Source organism: Oncorhynchus keta, unplaced genomic scaffold (assembly GCF_023373465.1).
Source record: "Oncorhynchus keta strain PuntledgeMale-10-30-2019 unplaced genomic scaffold, Oket_V2 Un_contig_4235_pilon_pilon, whole genome shotgun sequence".
NCBI lineage: Eukaryota > Metazoa > Chordata > Actinopteri > Salmoniformes > Salmonidae > Oncorhynchus > Oncorhynchus keta.
Genome location: NW_026287660.1, coordinates 10658 through 18181, shown reverse-complemented (window position 1 = coordinate 18181; position 7524 = coordinate 10658). Strand labels below are relative to the sequence as shown.

Sequence of the window (7524 nt, the reverse complement as noted above, 5' to 3'; positions counted from 1 at the left end):
CCCCTCCAATTAACAGAAGAGATCTACCCCTCCAATTAACAGAAGAGGCCTACCCCTCCAATTAACAGAAGAGATCTACCCCTCCAATTAACAGAAGTGGCCTACCCCCTCCAATTAACAGAAGTGGACCTACCCCTCCAATTAACAGAAGTGGCCTACCCCCTCTAATTAACAGAAGAGATCTACCCCTCCAATTAACAGAAGAGATCTACCCCCTCTAATTAACAGAAGAGGCCTACCCCTCCAATTAACAGAAGAGGCATACCCCTCCAATTAACAGAAGAGATCTACCCCCTCCAATTAACAGAAGAGGCCTACCCCCTCCAATTAACAGAAGAGGCCTACCCCCTCCAATTAACAGAAGAGATCTACCCCCTCCAATTAACAGAAGAGGCCTACCCCCTCCAATTAACAGAATAGATCTACCCCCTCTAATTAACAGAATAGATCTACCCCCTCTAATAAACAGAATAGATCTACCCCCTCTAATTAACAGAATAGATCTACCCCTTCTAATTAACAGAATAGATCTACCCCCTCTAATAAACAGAATAGATCTACCCCCTCTAATTAACAGAATAGATCTACCCCTTCTAATTAACAGAATAGATCTACCCCTTCTAATTAACAGAATAGATCTACCCCTTCTAATTAACAGAATAGATCTACCCCTTCTAATTAACAGAATAGATCTACCCCTTCTAATTAACAGAATAGATCTACCTTCTAATTAACTTAGAATAGATCTACCCTTCTAATTAACAGAATAGATCTACCGCTAATTAACAGAATAGATCCTACCTCTAATTAACAGAATGAATCTACCCCTCTAATAAACAGAATAGATCTACCTCTAATTAACAGAATAGATCTACCCCTTCTAATTAACAGGAATAGATCTACCCCTTCTAATTAACAGAATAGATCTACCCTTCTAATTAACAGAATAGATCTACCCCTTCTAATTAACAGAATAGATCTACCCCTTCTAATTAACAGAATAGATCTACCCCTTCTAATTAACAGAATAGATCTACCCCTTCTAATTAACAGAATAGATCTACCCCCTCTAATTAACAGAATAGATCACCCCTCTAATAAACAGAATAGATCTACCCCCTCTAATTAACAGAATAGATCTACCCTTCTAATTAACAGAATAGATCTACCCTCTAATTAACAGAATAGATCTACCCCTTCTAATTAACAGAATAGATCTACCCCTTCTAATAAACAGAATAGATCTACCCCTCTAATTAATACAGAATAGATCTACCCCTTCTAATTAACAGAATAGATCTACCCTTCTAATTAACCAGAATAGATCTACCTTCTAATTAACAGAATAGATCTACCCCTCTAATTAACAGAATAGATCTACCCCTCTAATTAAACAGAATAGATCTACCTTCTAATTAACAGAATAGATCTACCCCTCTAATTAACAGAATAGATCTACCCCTTCTAATTAACAGAATAGATCTACCCCTTCTAATTAACAGAATAGATCTGCCTTCTAATTAACAGAATAGATCTACCCCTTCTAATTAACAGAATAGATCTACCCCTAATTAACAGAATAGATCTACCCTCTAATAAACAGAATAGATCTACCCCCTCTAATTAACAGAATAGATCTACCCTTCTAATTAACAGAATAGATCTACCCTTCTAATTAACAGAATAGATCTACCCTTCTAATTAACAGAATAGATCTACCCCCTCTAATTAACAGAATAGATCTGCCCCTCTAATAAACAGAATAGATCTACCCCCTCTAATTAACAGAATAGATCTACCCCTCTAATTAACAGAATAGATCTACCCTTCTAATTAACAGAATAGATCTACCCCTTCTAATTAACAGAATAGATCTACCCCTTCTAATTAACAGAATAGATCTACCTTCTAATTAACAGAATAGATCTACCCTTCTAATTAACAGAATAGATCTACCCCTTCTAATTAACAGAATAGATCTACCCCTTCTAATTAACAGAATAGATCTACCCCTTCTAATTAACAGAATGATCTACCCTTCTAATAAACAGAATAGATCTACCCCCTCTAATTAACAGAATAGATCTACCCCTTCTAATTAACAGAATAGATCTACCCCTTCTAATTAACAGAATAGATCTACCCTTCTAATTAACAGAATAGATCTACCCCTTCTAATTAACAGAATAGATCTACCTTCTAATAAACAGAATAGATCTACCCCTCTAATTAACAGAATAGATCTACCCCTTCTAATTAACAGAATAGATCTACCCCTCTAATTAACAGAATAGATCTACCCCTTCTAATTAACAGAATAGATCTACCCCTTCTAATTAACAGAATAGATCTACCCCTTCTAATTAACAGAATAGATCTACCCCTTCTAATTAACAGAATAGATCTACCCCTTCTAATTAACAGAATAGATCTACCCTTCTAATTAACAGAATAGATCTACCCCTTCTAATTAACAGAATAGATCTACCCCTTCTAATTAACAGAATAGATCTACCCCTTCTAATTAACAGAATAGATCTACCCCTTCTAATTAACAGAATAGATCTGCCCCTTCTAATTAACAGAATAGATCTACCCCTTCTAATTAACAGAATAGATCTACCCCTTCTAATTAACAGAATAGATCTACCCTTCTAATAAACAGAATAGATCTACCCCTCTAATTAACAGAATAGATCTACCCCTTCTAATTAACAGAATAGATCTACCCCCTCTAATTAACAGAAATAGATCTACCCCTTCTAATTAACAGAATAGATCTACCCCTTCTAATTAACAGAATAGATCTACCCCCTCTAATTAACAGAATAGATCTACCCCTCTAATAAACAGAATAGATCTACCCCTCTAATTAACAGAATAGATCTACCCCTCTAATTAACAGAATAGATCTACCCCTTCTAATTAACAGAATAGATCTACCCCTTCTAATTAACAGAATAGATCTACCCCTTCTAATTAACAGAATAGATCTACCCCTTCTAATTAACAGAATAGATCTACCCTTCTAATTAACAGAATAGATCTACCCCTTCTAATTAACAGAATAGATCTACCCCTTCTAATTAACAGAATAGATCTACCCCTTCTAATTAACAGAATAGATCTACCCCTTCTAATTAACAGAATAGATCTACCCCTTCTAATTAACAGAATAGATCTACCCCTTCTAATTAACAGAATAGATCTACCCCCTCTAATTAACAGAATAGATCTACCCCCTCTAATTAACAGAATAGATCTACCCCCAAGCCAATCCCCACAACTGACGTAACAACATAGATATGGCTTTGTTTTATCAACCAGCAGAACGTTAACCAGGGTTTGATCGTATGTATCGAGAGTAACAACAACAATGTCAATAATGCTCTACTACACATTAACGTGTGTATTCCACTGATTCTACCATCCTGTAGCATCCGTGTTCTCTGTCTGCCAGGGGAGGGCAGTTACTTGGAACAGCTACTGAGGAGCAGTGGGAGGAGAGAACTTTTGGACGGAACAGCCTTGTTTGCGTGAATGAACCTCAAGCACATACAGTTTATACTTCTTTAGCCGTATTTGCAGCTCCGGGTTTTAATGACAGGTTATTGATTGATTGATTGAGGCGTCGAATGATTAAGTCGGTCATAGGTCATAGGTCATATGGAGGGTGACAGGAGAGACCTTTTACAAAACCCAGAAGTAAAATGTTTCATAATTTGGACATGTTTTGGTTCACATTTGAACCATTGATATCATGTCATTGAAATATGCGTTGTGTTGAATGCTGTCTGAAGCCAAGACCAATTAAAAAAAAATGTTTTAAGAACAAATCAATTATACTTATTTGTTATTGTCACAATTGGGGGAAAAAAAGCACGTCCGATCTGAGACATTCCCTGTAAAAGTTAAGAAAATGGCTTTACTTTTGCAGCAACAATGAATCAGTATTATGTGTGTGTGTGTGTGTGTGTGTGTTTTATGATCCTCTATATGTTCCTTGGCTTAAATGATGTCCTATAAACCTCACATACAGACGAAGAAGACTTATCGTTGAACAACCTGCAATCTACAGCATGCCTGTCTGTGTCTGACTGTCTCACACACACACACACACACACACACACACACACACACACACACACACACACACACACACACACACACACACACACACACACACACACACACACACACACACACACACAGTTAGTATGTCTCTTTTTTTATATCCTCACAATTAGGTTGGTGTGAAGAGGTGAGCATATTCAGAAATGGTACACAGTCTGGCCACAGCTGTTAGTGAGGGTTCTACGGGGTACATCACAGCTGTTAGTGAGGTTCTATTTGGTACATCACAGCTGTTAGTGAGGTTCTACGGGTACATCACAGCTGTTAGTGAGGGTTCTGCGGGGTACATCACAGCTGTTAGTGAGGGTTCTACGGGGTACATCACAGCTGTTAGTGAGGTTCTACAGGGGTACATCACAGCTGTTAGTGAGGGTTCTGGGGGTACATCACAGCTGTTAGTGAGGGTTCTACGGGGTACATCACAGCTGTTAGTGAGGGTTCTACGGGGGTACATCACAGCTGTTAGTGAGGTTCTACAGGGTACATCACAGCTGTTAGTGAGGGTTCTACAGAGGTACATCACAGCTGTTAGTGAGGGTTCTACAATGTTCTCTTGGCTGATATGAGTTATAGTGTAGTTGGAAGGAATTGTAGGATATGTGAGTGGCACGCGGAATCTCTCGGCCAATCAATCTCAGAACTCTTGTTTGTGGATGATGGGTGTTTGTCTATGAAGCCTTGGTGGGTTATATTGCTGGTAGTACAATGAGAACAGTGTGTGAGAGAAGAAGTGGGGAAAACCTATTGATACGGGGTCCTGTATGGTTGAGACATTACTATATTACTATATTACTGAGATAGGATGTTAAAGAGAGAGCTCCTCCCCACTGAATGATCTAAACCTCCTCTATCTTCATTGGGATTGATTGTATATTATTAGTATATTGTTTCTCATAACAAATATAGCTTCTAAAATAAAACCCTGGGAATACTGGAACACACAGTGATGTTGTTATCGGAAGTACTATCCTCCAATCCCGGCGCAGCATGTTACAGGAAACAGGAAGTCGATAGGAAGTCAACAACAGGAATAAGAAGTGAGGTGTGGTCACCTGCCTCAACTCCGTCTATCCACTTCCCTGTAAAGGCTGTGACAATCTGAAAGCGCCTGATAAAAGGTCCTTGTCATCATAGCAATATGCTCCGTGGGTAGCTGTCCGTCAGGCAGAGAGGGCGGAACTGGTTACAGGCGGGGCAGGGTTGGCCACAGCCAATCCAGACGAGACAAGAGGGGTCGGCCAAGGTCAACGTTCACCTAGAGGGTCACAGGAACCCTTGTCCAATCACAGCCATGTCCTCCGTGCATGCAGAGAGTCAGAGGCTGAGGTTAAAGGTCAAGGGGGTGGAGCAAGAGGTTCCCAGCTAGAGGATATTCATGGGACACAGGCGTCCCGAGGCCCCACAGGAGTGGTGTGTGTGTTTGAATGCTGCACTGTAGGCCTAGCTAACACATAGATATAGCAACCTATAAGTGGCTTGGGGTTGAAGTCCCGGGGATATCACCACACACTTATAGACGTGTCCATTGTCTGCCGTCGTCCCTACACCTCCGCCGTAACTCCTCACACTGCAGCGTGTCACTTCCTGTACGTCCCCTAGAACTTCCTGCAGGCTGTGCTGAAGTCCTGTTGCATATCCATAGCACCCAGTTTCATCATAATCTCCACCCCCAGACACAATTTGATTCAGTTTCTGTTCTTCTAAACCTCCTCTACAGATGGGTTTACTTTATCATTTGAGTTATTCAAGTTTCTGTTCTTCTAAACCTCCTCTACAGATGGGTTTACTTTATCATTTGAGTTATTCAAGTCAGAGAAATGAAAAAAAGGAGAAAATGTAAAAAAAAAAAAAACTCCCGCGGTCGAGGCCGCTAAAGGCAAGGGTTTGTTAACAAAGAGGAAGTAAAGGTGGCGGATGGAGAGAGAGGAGGGGGTAAGGAGGATGGAGGAGGGTAAGAAAGGAGGGATGGAGGAGGGGAGGAGGGTAAGGGGAGGAGGCAAGGAAATTAGGGATGGAGGAGGGTAAGGGGAGGAGGAAAGGAAAGGAGGGAAGGAGCGGAGGAGGGTAAGGAAAGGAGGGATGGAGGAGTGGAGGAGGGTAAGGAGAGGGCAAGGAAATGAGGGATGGAGGAGGGAGGAGGGCAAGAGGAGGAGGGCAAGGAAAGGAAGGAAGGAGGAGATGGAGGAGGGTAAGGAAAGGAGGGATGGAGGAGGGTAAGGAGGAGGGATGGAGGAGGGAAGGAGGGTAAGGGAGGAGAGCAAGAAGGAAAGGAGGGATGGAGGAGCGGAGGAGGGTAAGGAAAGGAGGGATGGAGGAGGGTAAGAAAGGAAGGATGGAGGAGTGGAGGGAGAGATGAAGAAAGCAGAGGAGGACATCACTCTTCCCATCAATCTTTGCTGGCGGTGGTGAGTTGCTGGACAGGAAGTTGGAGCTGAGGGGGTCCCTCAGGCGTTTCAGATCTAACTCCACCTGGGGGAGAGAAATAATATGAGAAATGTGTGAATTCCTTCTACAATTGCTCATTTTTTGTCATGATGCGTTTCAATCCAGATTATAAAACCATGACAGGGGCACATTTGTGAAGGCATGTTAATGTATGTTAATGTGTGCATGCCTGTGTCTGTCTGTGTGCTAACATGCCAGCCTGACTTCTGTTCCTGCCTAGGGTTGGTGTCGGGGTTAGTGTCGGGAGTTAGTGTCGGGAGGTTAGTGTCGGGGGTTAGTGTCGGGGTTAGTGTCGGGAGTTGGGGTTAGTGTTGGGGTTAGTGTCGGGTTGGGGTTAGTGTTGGGGTTAGTGTCGGGGTTAGTGTCGGGGTTGGGGTTAGTGTTGGGGTTAGTGTCGGGTTGGTGTCGGGGTTAATGTCGGGGTTGGGGTTAGTGTCGGGTTAATGTTGGGGTTGGGGGTTAGTGTTGGGGTTGGTGTCGGGGTTGGTGTTAGTGTCGGGGGGTTAGTGTCGGGGGTTCGGGTTAGTGTCGGGGGTTAGTGTCGGGGGATGGGGTTAGTGTCGGGGGTTGGGGTTAATGTTGGGGGGTGGGGTTAGTGTCGGGGTTGGGGTTAGTGTCTGGGTTGGTATTAGTGTCGGTTGGTGTTAGTGTCGGGTTGGTGTTAGTGTGTCGGGGTTAGTGTCGGGGTTGGGGTTAGTGTCGGGATGAGGTTAGTGTTGGGGTTAGTGTCGGGGTTGGTATTAGTGTCGGGGTTAATGTCGGGGTTGGGGTTAATGTCGGGGTTGGGGTTAATGTCGGGGTTGGGGTTAGTGTCGGGGTCGGTTAGTGTCGGGGTTGGTATTAGTGTCGGGATGGTATTAGTGTCGGGTTGGTATTAGTGTCGGGTCGGGTTAGTGTCGAATGGGTTAGTGGTCGGGGTTGGTATTAGTGTCGGGTCGGGTTAGT

The 7524-nt window shown here is 42.5% G+C and overlaps 1 long non-coding RNA gene across 2 annotated transcripts; it reads right to left on the bottom strand.

Moving 5' to 3' along the window:
* Positions 1-270: 270 nt before the first annotated feature.
* LOC127924530 (uncharacterized) lies at positions 271-3233 on the bottom strand. 2 transcript variants are annotated; one of them, XR_008118094.1, is made up of 3 exons: positions 3025-3233; positions 1615-1642; positions 271-723 (listed from the first exon to the last, which is right to left on the bottom strand). It is a non-coding gene; the product is annotated as an uncharacterized LOC127924530 (long non-coding RNA). The 2 variants fall into 2 exon arrangements; XR_008118093.1 differs by lacking the exon at positions 1615-1642 and adding an exon at positions 1117-1144.
* Between the last annotated feature and the right edge of the window lie 4291 nt (positions 3234-7524).